Below are 20,958 nucleotides of genomic sequence, written 5' to 3'. Positions count from 1 at the left end.
GGGAATACGCTCAGTTGAGAGAGAGTGCAGAATTTGTGTTTGACAGGCCATTTACCAACTAAGATTATGAACGAAAACCCTTCTAATCGAGGTCAAAGCCTAAGTGCAATTAACATTTTTATTCATTCATTTGCATACTGTTGTGATAACGCCATAGTAAGAATATTTATGAGAGCGCGGTGCGTGTTCGTGAAGTGTTGATTCCAGTGGCAAAACTTATATTGTTATTACGTGCTTGCTTGCTTATATTGTTCCTAATTGTCAGATTTTATTCAAATCGACTAGGCCCTAGGTATCTGAGATGACTGCCTACAGAAATTTAGTGGCAAGTAGTTGTAACTAACATATTTAATTTAATGGATCATTAGGTGGATATTTGTAACTTATTCACATAAAATCCACTGGCTGTATATAAATTTATTTTTACATAATACAGTAACTTTGATTTAGCATATAAGTAGCAATAGAATATCCATGACTTATAGATACGTAATATGTTTTTCATTTCACATATTCGGTAGGTTTTATCCGAATATCGGGTGGGATATGCGAAACTCCCACGGACGGAAAAACTCATAGTTATTACGTCGCTATCGAGGATGGAAATTGAATTTTAAAAATAGAATTTATTGGTAGATGGTCGGCCTCCATACATTTTAAATTACGAAGGAAAAAAACTTGAAAGAAAAAATGAAATTCTTTGGTCTTGTGAGTTACAAAACAGCCAGTGTGAATTATTATAATTATATTAGGAAGACGGTCTCATTATGACCCAGTCTGCACTGCGGCCTAATTCTGGTATTTTATTTCAAGCCGATACAAATCTGAAACACTTTTGGTATTCTGCTAACTATTTGTCAGACTGAAGCCGTAAGGCGTTGAGTACGTAGCCGGAACGAATTGGTTGTCGTATTCTGGTAAATGTCATGTAATTAATTAATTATGGCCTGCATGTTCCATATTTAAAATTTTAAATAGACGATAAATCAATTAAAAATCGTGGTTTAAATAAATGTCTAATAACATAGATATTTTTTAATAGAATTAAAAATATTTCTTAATTTCTTTAAATTCGAAATGAAACGTAGTCTTTGCCACTGTTGAAATCGTTAATTCCAAGCATGGGAATTGATTTTTTTTTAAAACCTAGCAATCTACAATCGCTGTCACGTGTTACCCAGTTAAACTTTACAAGAGCCGTTGTCCCATATCCTCCACCTGGGCCATTCATCATCCCAAAGTGAGCTAATTTGGCCCGCCATAAATCCTGGCCGACGTTTAGCCCGCCGAATTAGCCGAGTGGGCAATATTAAGCAATATTACCACAGTGCCAGTTCATGAAATGGAATACAATATCTTTAACTAGGATGGATTGAACAAGACTTGACCTGGCGAACAAATTCGGAAACATTTTGAAAAGTAATATTTTCTTAATTCAAATTCTTCATTTTGTCATTTGTTGTCGCCAGTATCATTTTATGTTCGAGCCGTGATGTTTGAACCGTGATGCGTTACTTTCATGCATAAAAAAAAAATAATGGCATGACTTTAGACATGTGTAGGTTTTGTTTTTTGTTTTGCTTTTAGCATCGAGATTCTAAATTCATTTGAATTTTACCATTCGTAATTAATTGATACATTACCAATTTCGTAATTAATTGATTCAACCGTTAACTTTGTGATAATTTAGGGTGGGTTGCTCCAGTCAATTTTGTCGTATGACGTATGTATGTAAATACATTTGTATTGTATTAATTACGAAATTAGTACGTAATGGTACCTAATATACTTTAATCGTATAATCGCACAACCCCTCTTTTTAAAATGGAGGTTAAAATACCGTCAAATAAATACAAACGTATAGTTTCTAATTCCGCCGACTGGATTTGCATCCAATGAATATTTGTTCAAAACATTTTGGTGTTACTGGACTCGCCATTGTCAATGTTACCCAACCGTTTCGCGGGGTCTCCTGCCACGCGATATTCGACCCTGAGGTCATAGATATAAGCTTAATCGATAGGTCAATCGATTTTAGACAGGCTTTATTGGTAGAATTTGATGTGGTTGTTAGTATATGCGCGCTCTGCGCATTTCAATGCATCCGTACAACCGGGCTACTCCAGCGAATTCTATACTATAGCAAATACAAAATATACATTACTAGACAATCAGGTTTCCAACCGTAATAGAGATGCTCTTGTGTATTTCACTTTGGTATTTTGCGTTCAATACTTATATTCTTTGAGGTATTAAGGAACAGACAAGAAGTTAAATAATTACATGTTAATCGCTTTTCAAAATTCTTACGGTGGGTTGCATCATATTCTACTTTGACGTTAACTTTAACGTGCGCAGAAAAACGCAAAGTATACCATTTTGTCAGTTTGTTAAAATCAACTTCAAATGTCACGGTGCAACTCACTCTTAATTTGCCGGATGTAATACGCTCCGTTTTCCAGTTCTGAGGTATCACTTTACTCCACCTTCCATCATTCCTTCTATAGCCAGGTGCCCAGCCTAATTCCATTTTAACGTCGCGACTCTGGAGACCATCTCGCCGACTTCATTTCATTGTACAGTATTTATTACTAGCTAATTTTTGAAAATAATAAATCTGGAATCGAGCGGGAATTGAACCCACGCCCCTGTCTATCCGGGACCGTGCTCTTGAACACTGAGCCGTCGAGACCATGCCAGTTCGGCCGAATTAATTCATCTCTTTACGTCTTACGCCGAGTAGTAGGTACTCTTAACTAGATAGTAGATAATTAGTGATGAATTATTTCAGCCCAATTGGCCTGGTCTCGATAGCTCAGTGGTCAAGAACACCGTCCCGATAGACAGGGGCGCGGGTTCAATTCCCGCTCGATTCCAGAATTTTTTCATCTCATTATTATTTTCAAAAATAAGTTAAAAAGCATGTAAGTATGATATGTATAACAAATCCATTTGAATTACCAGCTAACTTCAAAATATATAATTCAACATAATAATTGTTGTTCTCCCGAAACTTGATGAACCAGATGCTTAACCTTAATTAACGGTATATGAATCAGCGATTGTTTCAAAGGCAACGCAATTTATAGCGCGCACCGAATTAGCTCCACTCACTGTATGATGAATGAGACACGTACGTGTGTAGTGATATTGAGTTTGTGAAATTGTATTCCTAACCCGTCCTAGTTGAGCGGAGAAATTCTGGGTGATGATGTGATGTTGCTGGGTGTATCCGGATGGTTCGCAGCGCGTTTCACCGCTGCGGCTGCGCGGTCGTTACAATCCGTCAATTTTCTTGGGGAAGGAATCATTTCCACAATCAATCATACATAAAATTGACATTACTGCAGTACAGAGACATTAATGTACTTTACATTAATTACTTACATATAGTAAAACTCATTATTGTCTTCTGTCTGTCTGTCTGCCTGTCTTGCGCTTTGCGAACCACCTATCCATATAATCAAGATTGATATCTTTTACAGATTGATTCGGGACTTAGACGTTTATCTATATATCTATATGTTATAAAGCATAGTATGGTTGATTTATCATATAACACCAATTTTGCATTTATTTCGGGGCTAACTTTATCTATATTATTTGTGAGTGCAGTGGAGTAAAAGAAAGAGATAGAATATGCTAGCTGCTTTTTTACTGATTTTAAAATTCAACAAATGAAAGGACCTATTAACTTTCAATATTAAATCGCAATTTCACCGATAAACCATACGTTGCTTTCGGGTCTCGCAAATCTTAGCTTTGTCTACCTCGTACGGAATAAGACGTGATATGGCCTCTATCCAAGAACTCTAATAATAGGATAATCGACAAAAAGAGAGGCTCATGTTCAGTAGTGGGTGGGGAAGCTAAAATTATAGTGAAATCGAGTAAAAAAATGATTCATATTTGTTATATGTATAAAGATACATATTTGTTATATGTATCTTTATACATATAACAAATATGAATCACTTTTGATCTATATAGTATCCCATAACAGAAATCTTCAACTTACTTTGGGGATAGCTCAATGTAATATATTTATTTATTACTAGACATTGCCCGGGGCTTCGCTCCCGTGAGAATTTTGAGATAAAATATAGCCTGTAGCAATTTTGGATAATAAACCTTTCCAATGGTGAAAGAATTTTTGAAATCGGTTCGATAGTTATGCTTCAATTATACAAACTCACAAACGCTTACCTCTTTATAATAATAGTATAGATTTATTTATTTATTTATTTACCGAGCAAACAACAGAAATCTAATCTTATCTGTTACTAATCCAAAAATAAATAAAAACACGCCCAAGGCAAATTATACTATCTAAAAAGAAGGAACAGTCATAACTCTATTCGAGAAGGGACCGTAATAAAGGCATCATAGCGAAATTACTTCTTTTACTTCGGTCAAAGTAACAGGCGGTAAATATAAGGATAAGGATACAATTCATAAAATAATTTTGAGAAATATATTCATCACATTGCACTATTTAATCGAATACACGGATTTTGGTGGCCCCTGTTATCGGTCTAGCAAACTGTGACTAGATTGAACATTGTATAATGAAAAACTTGATATATTCAAAGAATACTTTCAAATAAAATTCTTAATCTAGTAAGTAGCATAAATTGTTAAGACAATTTTTTATTAAATAAATTGATAAAAATGTGATGGCGGAATCAGTTTGGGAATAGATTATTATTTATTATTTATTAGTTTGGGAATAGATAATATTTATATATATTAATAGATTGGTTATTTAAGAAAAATCTCATAAAAATTTTTTTAGATACACTTTTATATAAATATCAATAACAGAACCACTCCATCTCCTCCCGTGGATGTTATACGAGGCGATTAAGGGACACATAGCCTAGACAGCTAATAGGCAACAACATTCTTACGGAGGGTTGACGTTAGGTAGGTGACGGGTCGTATAATACAGCTGAATCTTCAAAATTTAAAGGTTATTTTTTAAGCTGGCTTTGTGGCGTCACAGCCCCAACGCAGGCGGGAACATGTGGAGATGAGAGAGAGAGAGAGAGAGAGAAAGAGATTAATGTGATATTCCAAATAGAAGCCAATATGTATGTTACCTTAGAGCGATGTTAATTTTGAGAGCATCATAAAAATTGCAGATATAACCTTACCAGCCTTATCCTTGACGGGAAATCGGTTGTAAAACACACTTGGTCTACAGAAACCGTTTGGATAATAGCTGACCATAATGGAAATATAACCATACATTTAAATATATACAAAATTAGAGTACTGTACGTAGGTTGATTTGGATCAGTCAACTTGACTTGCACGCCGCTAACATTTAGACAAAATGGCGTACTTTTCGTTTTTCTGCGTAGCAGTACTTATTTATGTATCCAAAAATTGTTTCACATAAAATATCGGACAAAATGAGTTCGAATTTCTTAGAATTCGTATTACTAAAACATTTTTTTTAAATGATATACATACATGCATTAAAGGCTGAACCAGAATTCTATAATAAACGGAGCGTATGCATCGTTATAAGAATATAATATTTCGTCTCTTTCACTCTCTCTGTTATAGACAGAGATGGAGCTAAGCCCTCCAGCATGTCTGTTTACTCTGTTCTCGGGAACAGTAGGATTAATGGATAACACATATGTGCGTATATGTTACATTGCATCCCATCTCTAGAGAATGCAAACTAGAAAAGATTTTATTTTGCTATGCTAGTTATATTGTTTCCTTTTACGGAGTCAAATTCATCATTTATTTCAATCACATTGGATTTTTATATGGAATTAAGATCTTTCCATGCAATTTTTCGAGTTTTATTATAATTTAAACTAGATTTCGTCCGCAACTTTGTGGCATCGTCTGCTCTTAACTTACTATTGCCAATTTCTCGGGTTCTAAGCCACGTATTGCGATGAAATCTATACCAGATTTTAAGTTATAATCCGCTATACGACTGTGGAAACCGCATCAAATTCCATCTAGTAGTTTTTACTTGAAGACTTAAAATGAGATAAATAAATGTAACTAGGACAAATCAATTCGAGACTTGTGTTATGGGATACTAACTCAACGATACTATATTTTATAACAAATACATTATATAGATAAATATCCAAGAAAACCCGGGCCAATCAGAAAAAGATCATTTTCCATCATGACCCGACCGGGGATCGAACCCGGGACCTCTCGGTTCAGAGGCAAGCACTACCACATCGCCACCGAGGTCGTCAAATTAAGGTCGAGATTGTTAATGATGACTCTGCAAAAATTCACTTGACAATAAAGAAATGTCTAAATTAGGGGCAGAATCTATGCAAATAGGCACAGCAGTATATCGCGCGACAGATGCCCGTGACTTTTTTATGACATCCGTATGTATCCGACGCGGAAGCACGCCTCTGTTATTGGCGGAATTTATCCGCAATAGTTAGTTCCGTTTCCCGTTTCATTTGATTTTTATTTTCAACGGGTTTCTGGTTTATCTAATTGTAGTGACATGGTTATTGAGCTTCAAAGAAAATCAATATGACTGGGGAATGAATGATTGAGAAACTCAATTCTTTCTTAACCTTTAATATATAAGTTCATATTATAAGTCATATCATTATTCATAAGTCATTTCTAAGGTAGATACTATTTAGTTTAATCTATGCTATTATTATAAAGAGGTAAGCGTTTGTGACTTTGTATATTTGAGTAGGGTAATCTCCGAAACTACGGAACCGATTTGAAAAATTCTTTCACCATCAGAAAGATACATTATCCATATTGCTCTAGGCAATATTTTATCTCAAAATTCCCACGTGAACGAAGCCCCGGGTAACATCTAGTTTAATGTAATTTTATGGTAATCGTAAAGTTAAATATATCAATCATAGATTGTTTATACCTATATCATCGTGGTGCGTGTGTATAGACTTTAAACTTGCAATATATTGTCTGGCAAAAAATATTTGGAACACCATATTTCGTTTCGATTTGTCACTGCACTCTCCCTCTCTCTCATATTCGCATGTTCCCGGGTGCATTCGGAGTTGTGACGCTCCAAAGATTTGGCTATGATTTTACAACCGGCCGCGCGCCTGACGTCAACCCTCTTTGGAAATGCTATCGTTGCCTACCAGCTATTAAGGCTTAGTGCCTCTTACTCGCCTCTTGCGATATCCACGGGAGGATATGGAGCGGTCCTATTCTAGGGCGGAACCACACGCTTGAATAAGCCCAGATTTATTACTGCACTAAAATTGTTCCACATTCTAGAAGATATTTCCCACCGAACAAAATAAAAACAATAAAAAAAATAAAATATATCGTTGGAATACTAAAAGTGCTTACTAATGGGCGAAAGGGTTCCGTATATTTGTGAGGTCTCAGTCTGCCTCAGGTATCACGTGCGCAATAACAAATATGAAAGGCTCTGACAAAAGGAGGGTAGTAAATAATTTGTACGGCCGACATCTGGGCGCTTCCCCTTCCCTGTCGGACGGGAGGATCGTAGGAAATGGGAGAATAAAATGGTCACACCCACTCTGAGCTATTGAGTTTTATATGATACACACTTTATGTTAGAATGGCCAATGTTTGTCAGATTCAAAGGCCAACGATTTGACTACCTCACTACGTCCGCGCACGTCCAATTACTAGCATTTACTAATATTTACCCTAGAATGTCCCAGCATGCACTATTATTGCCCTTATGATCATTTTTTATAGTCATTTGTAATAAAATATTTTTTTAAATCGACATGACTTTATACGACGTTCTTCTCTAATTTACGATTCAGTAGCTACGATTTAAATAACTCTTAATATTAGAACACAGCACTAATCAATATTTATAAGCTGGGCTACCGAGCTTGGCTCAGATGTACCTATATACATTAAAATGCATTTTTTCATGTTATAATGAATTATTTTAAGATAATATTTTAATACACACTGTAGGGACCGTTTTTGAGAAACCGGTTACATACTAATATGAAATAATTGCTTCATAATTTGTAGTATAGAATTTGACATCCATGTACACAATAAAATGTTGACTTTGTTTTTATACTTGATGAAAAATTACCAAACGTTACGTTCGAAATTGTTGAACCCAAAATGACGTTGTTCATTTTTATTGTCTGTGTGTCGCACATATTACTTTAAATCTTCGTCGCGTCGTTTTAAGGCAATATGTATCTAAAAATCGGCCCCCGGGATTTCTTCAGAATTACTTTGGGAAGCTCAAAGCTAAGATGTAAGTATAAGGTTTCCTTTGAAGGGAACAAACAAAGGTAGGATAATCCTCATTTCTTTAAAAAATACGGATTTACGTCGTTAGCGTAGGGACATTTTCAAGAATAACGATATTTTGTTTCAGAATATTTTTGAGGGCTTGTTTTCCTATGAGCCATGGTTGCATTTTATTATCTTAATTTTTTATTTTAATCCCTTAATTTGTTTATAATATTAAACAAGCAAGTAAATTTAAACAATTAAATTTAAATATGAATATCTTATAGGATTACGTACAATGTAACATATCTAGATTATACCATACTATGTTAAGATTGTAAAAAAATAAAGAATTTTGATTTGATGACTGACGTCAACTGTTCTTGGGATTTTTATGGTCGTATATCAGCTGCCAAGGCTATATAATGGCTACATATATATATATACTTACATATCGCCATGTACTCGCCGTGTACCTTAACAATAAGTCACATTTTTATTTTGTTAGGACAAAGAAAAGGAAATAACGAATCGCAATATTCTGAATAGACACAATAATAATAATTTCATTGGACGTTTCGCTTTCGAGATGATTGCTTGAGATAAACACAGCATAGACGAGGTTTTACCTTTCGGCCGAAAAACTGGGGTAATAAATCTTAGTGCTGTCAAGTAAAGAGTATTCTTTAGCTGTAACAGAATAAATCAAGAGTCTCGTATACATTAAGTGGGCTTAGGGAAATATCGAACTGTTAGCAAAAAAAAAATAATCTCTCATGACTGCTTGGGGGAATCAAGAAACATGTTTGTCAAAGATAAATGTAAAAATGTTAGTTTGGTTTTTTAAACAGCTTGATCGATCGGGACTTTGATGGACCATCATTGAATAAGAAAGAAGGCTATATTTATTCGTATCGGCTGATCGTCCTATAAATGGGACACCAATGTGAGTACAGAAAATAAGGGTGTTAAACACAAAAATATAATAACTACATGAACATGGTGGATAAGTGTGGATTTTAGAACACACGGTTCTAAAATCCACACTTATCCACCAAAAACACAGATATCTTAGAATTTACATAGAAATGCCATCTGCAGTCTTTCAGTATCGGAAAGCTTGTTGGCTACTTGGAGTATACCAATTTCTGTGATCAGATTCGATTATCATAAAGATAGGTAAGATTACAGAGCGTGTTTGAAGAAGAATATGCTTATTGGCTGAGGATCAAACTGACAAACTGCAATTTTCAACTTTGTATCATAAATTTATTTGATATAGTTATCATTTTTCGCACTGCTAAATCATAAGCGTAATAAGCTTCCCCCTTTTCGCGGCACTTCTTAGTTATACGTAGTTAGTATTAAAATTCGTTACATAATTTGAAAGTAAATATATCGGAGTATAAACAGCAAACAGATTATTTACATTTTTTTTTTCAAAATTTCATTTATTTTGCGTTTCGTACCCTTGAGGGCTCGGATCAAGGGCGGCCATTAATCCATCTTTATTACGGCAGTTTGATCTCGATGAATTCCCACAAAACTGTTTATGTGTCTGCAATGATTCGACGAATCACAAATGTTGCCTGTTCGCCTTCCTAAGTATCTTCGTAAACGAAATTTTCCTATGTTTCAGGCAATGTATATATTTATTGTTATGAATTTCACAAATTTCAAATGGTAAGCCCTTCTTGCATAATAGGGACCAACACTGTTTGAATGAGTTTCTTTCGGCATTTCTTCTCAGCAGTGGTCGTTCCGAAATGCTAGTAGTTTGTAGCTTTGGTAAACATCATTTAATTTAGAATATGACGTGAAAAAGTGCCTGTGAAGGCCTAATTTCTGAATAAATGATTTGATTTTTATTTTGATTTTAAAGTAAACAATATGTTAACAGTCTAATTATATAGATATATATCTTTGCTCTGTTGCCCCACTTCCGTGGATTTAAATAGTGATAATTTTGTAGTATTTTATATGTACTCAATAGGTACCTGATTCTTATAACGGACATCAGAGCCAAGAGTAGAAGAGAAAGAAAAAAAGTAGTTCATTCACCTCGCCACAAATTACACTTTACATTTTTCGAAATTCATCTTATAAGTGAAAATAACACGCAACTAGAAATATATAGACAATCTCTTCCAGGCTCCCTTGAGGACAGGAGATGTTAATATAAATGTTGGTGCTAAGTATAATGAGAATTAAATTACAAATTAACTGACTATATTAGGTGTATAAATAATTGTGAAAAGTACACTAATAAATTTAATACATAATATAATAAAGACGAGAATCGACACGCCAAAAAGAATATTAGTTAAATATGAAAAAAAAAAACTTATCAATCATTATGATCACGTTGCACAAAAGTGTTTATATGACGGCGGTGACTTGCCAAATTCGCTGATCGCAGACCCTCCAATGCGCAGTTTTGCCTTCCTCTCAGAACACGGATTCGAATAACTCCGGTTAGCTGTTCCATTTTCTCCGATCAGTTTTTGTATAAAAGAAAATACTTATATCAGACGGCGACTGTTTAAAATATGAGTGTTATATTTTCATAGTACATTTACGTTACATAATTATACAATATAACACTCATCTTCATCAGGGATGCAAGTTTGAATATATGTTACATTTATGCTATGTTTTCATCACGCCTATTTTCCTGGTAAGTAAAAAATAGGCTACGTCTACAACTAGATGTGTTTCAAAAACTATTGTTTAAAACATCATAAACGTCAAAAACTCTGCAAGCTTAAAAAAATGACGCTAGATTGAAGTGACATGCACTCAAATTATATTAAAAATACCATATACTTTTGTCTATGATTTTATTTATAAATCATTTAAAAGCTTTTCTTCAACCTGATTCGATATATCTTTTCTTTTCTTTTTTGTCTTTCCGAGCGTGTTAATTACTAACATTTGTATCAGATTTAATTATAGTTGCCTAAAGACATCTGACATAATCTAAAGAAAAAATATATATTTTCAAGTTTTTTATATTCTGACCTGAGTCAAGATTAACAGTTTATCATTAGTAAATATTTGTAACAGCTTTTTGCGAATGACTCCCCACGTCCATAAACCCCTTTAATGCCCGCGGAGATAAGTGAAGAATTTAAAAACTAAAGAATTAATCGAAACTAGTAAAACTCAAATGATGTAGATAGTTTTAGAACTCTGAATATAATTATTAATCAAAGCTATTCATATCCGTGCTCTGAAGGGAATACCTCGATTTGCCGACCGACCGCGCGCACAGATTGTAAAAGATTTTCATCGCTAGAATCTGCATTGTCATCGCTATACGCAAAATTTAAAGGAATATGTGTATTGTAAGGATAAAAAACACGTTTTCTCAAAATATGAGAACTTATCGTAGCAAATAAAATAAAAAGCCTTTAATCTACAAAAAATATATTAGTTACATTTGAAATCATTCACTTCTTCAATAAAATTTAAAAAGTTATATACTACCTGCGGCTTTGCTCGTGTTTTCCGGGAATAGAATATGCATATTTTTTGTTTATTCGTTTTGAAGTTGTTTTATACCATGAACATTGTAAGCATATTGTGAAAATCTGTGCTCTAAATAAAATATACCATTTTATAAAAAGCGCTAAATTTAAAAATCGAATGGAAAAAGGGAAACCTTCATTCAATTTAGCAATCGCCTCGGGAAGGGCCGGACGGTGGAAGTCTCAATTCATTGATGGGATCGTCTGATAAACTTTTTATATAATAAGGGTCAGCTAAGTTATTGCCCTGATATCGAGTTTTACGTCACATTCGAGTGTGGAGAGTATTCCAAATATTTTGAAGAATTTATCTCTTTCTCCCTCATATGAATGTTTCTGGATTCTTCTTAACACTTTAAGATCACAAGCCACTTTCTTTTTTACAACGGCTTTTTATTTTCTTCCTGTTATGTGTTAGTGTGGTTTAAATCTTGGGTGTTTTTAACCCACTTTCGATTGTCCTTCAGCTCCCTTGACAATGTCTTATTGCGAGAAGCATTACCTAATTGTGGATCCAAGGCAGAAGTAACTTCTTAACGGTAATATTATACCTCGTTTAAAACATTACGTGCGGGTGTCATGTCTGAACAAAATTCACATTTAATTAAATAAATATGTCGAATTAAGAATCCTCCTTTTAAAGTCGGTCAAAAATAGCCTAGTAATCTAACTTGATATTTTGATTGGAGAACTAGCATAAAAGCAAAGTTACGAAGCTCTTTCATCGGGACTTATATCCGCATAGGAAACTATTCAAATGTGGGTTGCTATTCAAGTTTTCGTATTCGTTGCGTTGTTTTGATGAGGCAAGCCCCGATAAGTAGGGTTGCCATACATTTTGGGAACCACACGGGACAAATAAATAAATGGACAACACTCTACTTGCCAGCACTAAACTTGTGTCGCGGGTCGCAGACAAAAACGGACAAACCTCACCCAGAGGCGCAGACAAACATCTGTTATCAGAAGTACAAATATTTACACGCGCTGGAAATCGAAGCCTAGACCTCTAGATAACAGATGAGCGTGGTGACCACTGGACATTTTTTCTTTTATTTAGGACTACATGAGACTACAGGCCTGGGTCGGGGTGGTTACTTTCTACAAATGAGCGTTTTTGTTAGGTCAAGATCTTATTTAATTCTCAGTTTAGAATAAGGATGAAAATATGCTTTGCGCGCGTTGGTTTGGATTCCAACCTCGTCACCAACGAATATTGAAAGCCAATATTGAATAGACCTTTCAAATTAACCAGTTTGTTATGCAAATATACTAATTCTAACTCTAAATTTTTGACGCTAACACATAACCGTTGTGAGACGGGACGGGATTGTCAAATACTGGGACAGTCCCGGATAGTCCCGTATAGTACGGAATGTGTGGCAACTGTACAGATAAGCCAACTTTTCGTTCGGGATTCTACTATCAGAGGGTTTTTATAGCCCCAATGGCCCCCGTAGGAAAATGGTACTACCCGCAACAGAAATTTTCCAACAACCTTCTGTTTACGTAGCCATTTAACTATGTTTTGGTGTGTTAAGGTTAGCAAAACTCTCACCCTCTCTCATCTTCGCATCTTCACGGTTTCATTTGGAGCTGTGACGCCCCAAAGCCCAAGGTTAGCGTAAAAAAATGCCATTAAATTTGGAAGATTTGGCTATGATTATACTACCTGAAGCCCGCTTGCCGTTTACCCTCTTTAAAATCTATCAGCTGTTAAAGCTTTGTATCCCTGAGTTGCCTCGTACGATCTACGGTAGTCTAGTGGTCCTATTCTAAGGCGGAACCACACGCCCATTTTACACGCCCAGCTTAACTGTGAAGATATAATTAGGCAAGTACTATGAATATCGATTGTGCGGCTGTTATAATTGAAATTACTTACTTCTATCCTGACATTACAAATATGAATGTCTGTCTTTCTATCTGTCTGTCTGTCAGGTTTTTACGGCTAAACCGTTATGATGGAATTTGGAATAGGTAAGGTAAATGACCTAAGGTAAATTTAGACCAGCGCAGTCGTAGCTGGGGGCTGCAGCTAGTTATATATAACGGCACGATGCTCACCTTTCAGACTTCAAACTATCGATTTGCGTCGAAAAACTAATATTTTTGCGAGCAATAGCTAGTGTTTAATAATATTAATTGTGTGTAAAATAATCCTAATAACACGTCAGAATTTGGCATCATTACGTCGAATGTCGAAGGAAAAGGTGACTTTGTGGAGGTCAAAAGAAGACAGAATCGATGCGGGTGTCATGTCTTTTTGTATAAAAATCATGAAAAAAAATATCAAAGACAAATACACAGACTCCTCTAGGAAGATTTACAAGTTCCGTTAATTGTCATCAGATACGAAACGTTCCAGAATTCTAACACTATTTCTCTTGTAAATCTATGTAAAAAAACACCCCTTTACTTTTTTATATCAATATAATTTATTTACCATTCAATCGTTCACACAAATCATTTTAACAATCAGTCCTTTCTAGATGCCATCTTTGAATTGGAATGGCATCTCATTTATTTGGCGTATTCCATTCAATTCCATTCACTCTGTCACCTCACTCATTCAAAACCATTTGAATATGTTGGTTTCATTTAATATTTTACTGACAATACTTATGTTTTCATATTCATAAAGTGAGCGGCGCGCACCGGTTTTACTCAGGTTAACTCATAATAAAAAAGTATTCCTTAAAGTTTAATCTATCTTTGTGCCAAATTTCATCAAAATTGCTGCAATAGTTTTTGAGATTATTTATTACAAACAAAAATATAAATCTTTTCTCTCTGTAATATTAGTATGGATGTATGAAATACGAGCGTGTTTAATTAATTCAATGAAATTCTTGTATCGAAAAATAGTCGAAGCTTAACATAATAATTAAATGAAGAATCAAATTATTATAATTTCCTCCTCTGTACTATACTTTTTCTTTGACTTTCTTTGGATAAGAATTTTTTTGTACAAAATTGAAATCCTTATCTTGTCCTTGTCTTAACAAATACTGTACATTTTATACCTGTATATCACCGGTAGACAACATCCGGTTCCGGTTTAACATCGGTATAATATATTAATACTACACCGGTGTTAAACCGAAAATTTTGCAGTAAAAATATTAGCAGATAGAATTGGCACCAGATTACCTACTTTGGAGCGCAGCCTTATATATTTGAAATGTGCATGCCGAAAAGCTTACATGTAATGTTCTAATATCTGTGCCGAAAGGTAGTATAAAGCAGTTCTGTATAATTTAACATGTTTTGTACATTTGCGAATAAAAAAAATAGAATTTGACTTCTTGTTGTCCTATTTTTTTAATAGTAATTCCTAATTATGTGCTTAGAATTTTTTATACAATATTCTGTTTTGAGAAAGTTAAGCATTTGTACCCACCTAGTTATTTTGACAAGTGGAACATTGTCAAGATCACAAACGCTCCCTGTGACGACGGTCTCGTATAATGGAAATCAATAATCTCCCCGCGAGTCCGAGCCCTTCTCTTACCACCGAGTTTTGGGAGGGAACACAAGAATGAATGGAGCCGACCCCTTTTTTTTGTAATTATTTTTTCGTATTGTTTAATATTACTGAAAGAAATTAAATTGGCAGTTTACAGCGGTGTTTTTACTGTTAACATGTCTAGTTTGAATGAATAAGTACATTTTTTGAAGATATATGGAAAGATTTTTTTTATGCTTCTCTCAAACGGACCAATTCTCAATCCTCCATTTCCGTCGTTTTGTCATTTTCAACATATTTTTACATCAATATTAATAAAAATCTTGCGACGTGTCTAGTTACCGAAAAATAAATCACCATTCAGAAACATGATAAACCATAACAACCATTTCATATGTTTAAAAAAAGTGTATGTATTTAATATGGCGCCTATTAATATAACTAATTTACGAAGAAGTGACATACCTGAATTAATTTAAACAGTTAAAATACGTAAAGATTTTGCTATAATATTTGATGCATCGTGCACTTCTGTTTTCTTTACATTGAAAGTATACCGTATGCTACCTTACTTTTGTATTAAATTGTTTACTTTCAAATACTTGACTGGAAGCAATCGGTTTCTTAGATAAGTCCACCTTTTTACGTGTCTTTTTTATGATACTGCTTTCTTATTTATGTAATAAAAAATATACAAACAAACAAAGATGTACTTTTTTTCAATTTTACTTTCACATCATCTTCATAAATAATTTTCAGTGTGATATCATCGACTGTTCGAAAATGGCCTTCTTATACGAACATACGAGTATTCGTTGTTAAGGTGGTTATAATAAGAAAATAATAATTATTCAGCACTAGCATCTCCACATATTTACTGTTCGCTTCACACATATCCATCTCTTCTCTTTGCTTTTAAATACAAGAGGGACGATTCGATCACGTATACCACTATACCTTTTATGTCATACGTATGTACACACAGATATACACTTGTGTTTGCAAACATTGCTCAGCTTTTAATGTTATGATTGATAGAGATACAGATTAACGTTTCATAGAGTCGAACGAAACTTTATCTTTGTTGTTTTTCATAAAAATAAATAAAAATTTTCACTAATCTGGTAAGTACCTCAAACTTATTAATAACTTTTTTCCATTCAACTAATAAATTAGCTGAAATTTTAATTAATTATAATTTGTTTGCCAACAAATTTTACAATGGTGTTCGTAATCAATATTATTTTAATAATAAAATATATATATAAGTTCGGTAAATCGAATTACAAACAATACTGCTGCTGCTAGAGGATATATATGTTTCAGTTAGTCCACGTCTTTTATAAATAAAATTAAAATGTCGGAATAAAAAGTATGGGCATTTTCATGCCAGCTACACATATGCCGACGCGAATGCGTGAACATCGCGTAGTTAGTACTAGTGTTTTTATTTGCCGCAATGAAAAACCAGCAATGTATACCGAATCTGCCAAAGTTTGGCAAACTGTACGACGATAGTGTGGAGCCGGCATATGATATACAACACATGTATTAAATTCCCTTGTGATTAATCAAGTCGATTTTGCGAGATTGCGTAACAGACACTCACGTCTTCATTCACATTCAAACTTTTGTATTTATACTATTAGTAAAGTCAGTCTCCTGTAAAATAAATTTTCTTTGCCTGTTCGTGGAATTTCAGTTAAAAATATCAATTACTTTAACTTGAATTTTTTTTTCTGTGTAACAAAGTTAGTCTGACCTCCATCTCTGAAATGGTAGACACGGGTAGACAGCCCATGGGTTGATAGATTGAAATGTAAACAATAAAAAAAAAACAAAAAAAGAGAGAAATTTCTACCATCATTTTAAAAATCTCATTTCTAATGAACGCCATTAAAATAGCCACCAAAAAAAAGTTTAACGGATTTCTGTTTAATTCTTAAAACCATACTCACAATTTGAAAAAAATATAATAAGAAGATTCATGTTCGCGAAGAAACTATCAATCGATTTTTACTCTCATAAGAATAGTCACCCCTGTTACGCCCAAAAAGTACCCTAAGTTCATCGACCTTCAAACCGAAGCTTGGGGTTGTCCATGCAAAGATCTAGCACGAGCCAGATCGTACCGGTTTTCGGCGGATTAAAAGAGGGTGCGCAGTATTGTTAATTGACCTATTAAAGATGACAGGTTTAATATCGTTGCGAAATATTTTTGGAAAAAAAATATATTTTAATGTGTCGTTAAGGACGATATGTGTGCCAATGATCTGATAACTTGGAATGCTGACGATCATACGAAAAGTGGACTAAAAATTAGGAAAGTGGACCGTGGGCTCCGACGCTCAACGACTGAGGAAGAACCTAAAAATACTCAGATGAAAGAGAGAGAAATATAATTAATATTTTTTTGATGTAGATATCATGACACCAGAGTTCAAATTATTCCCAAAAAAATTTTATATAGGTACTTGAGATGTATATTTTTGTTCAAGAATGCCCAAGGCGTTGGCATTTAAAAGAAATAAGTGCTTGGGTTTTTTTCGAGTGCTGTTGTGATGCTGCCCCATCATTATTTTTTGCTCAAGTTCCCTTTCTTTCCTTTTTTGGGTCAAGTATGTACTGTACAGTTATGACATGCAGTTTTATAAATTTATGGTTAGGATAAAAATCTACAAGACTTACTTACAGGTACAAAAAAAAACGAGACAATTCTTGAAGATATTTTAAAAATATTTAAAAAGTAAATCTAAGGTAAATGGAAAAAGACAAAAAATTCGCTAATGATATGAAATTTGATTCGCGTGAAAAATAGCATAATCATATGATATTATTGGCAGTAAATTATCGTTTGCTGAACAATGAGTCACTTCAGCTATCAGGCATCACGACAATATTTCCAGCGGTAATCAACTTCGAGCTATATATATATATATATAGCTTCGAGCAACAATTATTTACCGTTGTAAAGTACAGTCATCTACACACAAACTTATCCAGCAATGGCCAGCAATATTCGTTGAAAATTCGAAAATTTTATCTTTCTAAGAAAAATATCAATTGCTGGTTTTTCAACAATCAGAAAAAGTATGTTTAAATTCTCGTTTTTTAAAACTTTACGAAATGTTATAATTATGTTAATAAAAGGTAACAAAATGTTCAACCGACAAATCCTATAAAAAATAATTTAATAAATTAGCATATATATCAATAATTATTTTCATATTCTTCTACTTCATGTGTTTTTTTCATGTTCTTTGCTTATTGTTTATTAAATTTTTAAGGTTCCGTAGTTCTACAGACGTCCGCGGTCTAGCTCAAAAACTATTAGCACAAGAACGTTGTAAGTTGCTATGGGTTTACATATTAATCACGTCGACAAAATCTTGAAAAAAACCCCACACATGAAGTGGGAATGATATTTTTCTTTTCAACGCCAATTGCAACAGCGTAATGGCAATGAATCTAACAACATATTCGCGCTCTTGACTGTACTACTGACGGTTATTGTAACGGGACACGAAGGGGCGGGAAAAAAAATGCTCGTAAAATGCCACAATTATGCGGAATTTGGGGAAGTACATGTGTATTGTAATTACTAAGTGTTGCCGGAATCCATTTTGTTTTGTGTACAGCGCTAACAGGTTGTGAATTTTGTTGATAAGTAAATTACACGTTCAGTTTGTGATATTTTATTTAGTTACGGATTTTATTACATTGAAAATATATGTATTTATAAGTTAATTTATGCTTCTGTATTTTAATATGTACAAAATAAACCTTAACCATTCTTGTCCGCCTGTCTGTCAAGTCTTATAGTTTTATTAGGCACTAAAATAAAAACCTAATCATCTAACTTTGACACACGAAATGATCAGTAAAAAGTATACTATTTCAGTCGTAGATCAATAAAAAGAGAAAAGAAATTTTCAACAATATTTTTTTATGCACTCACACTGCAGATTCGACTACATGTTATGTAGTGTCCAAAGTGTGTTCCCTGCAAAGTTCTCTAACCAATAGTTATAATGACAAATTCGCAATTACATTGACTGAACACATGTGCTGTTTACCGTACAGATTTTGCCCACAGACGTGTTTAGTACACCAATGCGTTTGTCTGTTCTGCTCATTGCGTCGGAACAAAACGGGTTATCAAGCCCCTGTGAACATTTACGAGTACAATGCTTTAAAGTGGTTTGAAAACGCAAGTAACATTTTGATTTCGGTAAAAAAATAATGAAATTACTATTTAGAACCTGTGATAAGTTAATGGTTAGTTGACATCCACGGGAGAATATGGAGTCCTATTCTAAGGCAGGAACCACAAACATATAAGGTCTCGATTGTGTTAGTAATTAAGTAATAAAAATAAGGTATACAAACACGTATACCTATTTGGTATATAGATACCAGATAGGTATGTGTGTGAGGCATTATCTCCAGTGGAAAATGACTCATATTTAATATGGCATACCGCAATCGTCTTGGGCCCAATAACTTAAATGCTTGGTGAAATGGTAATGACGTCATGGCGCGTGCCATGATCTCATTCCTCTCATGCGTGATAAAATATGAAATTCGTACGCCGAAGTGCTCAACTTTAAGGACATATTCAGCTATGCTCGTTTACTGTACTGATTCTAATAGATGTTTATGAAAATTGTTGAAAATATCCATCTGGTCGTGTTAGTTTGTGATAAAATGGTAAGAATAATTACAGAAAAGTTAAACTATTTTTAGTAAATAATATTTTATTAACTACTGCTTTTCTGCCTTAAATATTTCCCGTTACTAACAATTATTTAATTTTTTTTTTTTGACAGGATATGCCTCGTAAAAGAAATATAGTTATCTCACTATTTATACTGATTCCATACAAGTCGAACGTCCGGAGATGCTACAATTTTGCGTAGCAAGAAGAAAAAATCGTAGCACAACGCACTGTACATCATCAAAGCCAGTTCAGTCGTGGACAGTTCGTAGCACCGCTATATTTATGCCGTTCCATTATGCTTCAATTAAAAATTCAGAATTGGACGGAAACGTTCGGAACATGTTTTTTAAACAGCCATTAAGGGCGGGAAAATCATCCGAAGTGAAGCTTGCGGGGTGGGGGACGCGAGAGGGGGATATCCCCTAGCTATTTTCGGCGCTTGAGTTATAGTCCGACCAAACATTGAAGACCTTTTACCGAATTTCGCGTTTCGTTTTACGAGAGCCTCCTAAGCGCTTCGGTTGGTGAATAATTCAGAGCGAAACTTTTTTTCGGTCGTAACGCGTGATATGGGTTAAGCATTGTTTATTAATAATTTGTAGTTTTGCAATTGTTTTATTTTATATTTTAACCTGTATTTTATTTTTTATTTTTTAGAATTAACATTTAGGTTTCATCCCAAATAATGTATGCGAATTTATTTTCACAAGAAAAACTGACTTAAATATTTTTTATGTTTATCTTAATTGTAGCGTTTCCGTATTGTAAAATATTTCAAAAACTTTTTTGTTTTAATATTTCCACAACAAATGTATACGTACATCAAAATAAACAAAAAAAATGTTGTAAAACAACTTATATTAACCTACAATAACCTACACATATCCAAGTACATGAGTAGATTGCAAACCAAAGCTAATAAGCTTGAACTGAACTCTAGACATAAAGCTGACAAATACGACCTATTTGTGGGTACATCCTTAAGGCAACACACGGCAAACAAGACATGT

General features: G+C 34.0%; 1 protein-coding gene across 1 annotated transcript in view; it reads left to right on the top strand.

Moving 5' to 3' along the window:
• The window catches only part of bru3 (bruno 3), a 616,612-nt gene that overhangs the window by 83,750 nt on the left and 511,904 nt on the right, over positions 1-20,958 (top strand). The window lies entirely within an intron of this gene.

The sequence above is a fragment of the Plodia interpunctella genome, chromosome 16, assembly GCF_027563975.2.
Source record: "Plodia interpunctella isolate USDA-ARS_2022_Savannah chromosome 16, ilPloInte3.2, whole genome shotgun sequence".
NCBI lineage: Eukaryota > Metazoa > Arthropoda > Insecta > Lepidoptera > Pyralidae > Plodia > Plodia interpunctella.
This window is presented reverse-complemented; position numbering and strand designations above follow the sequence as displayed.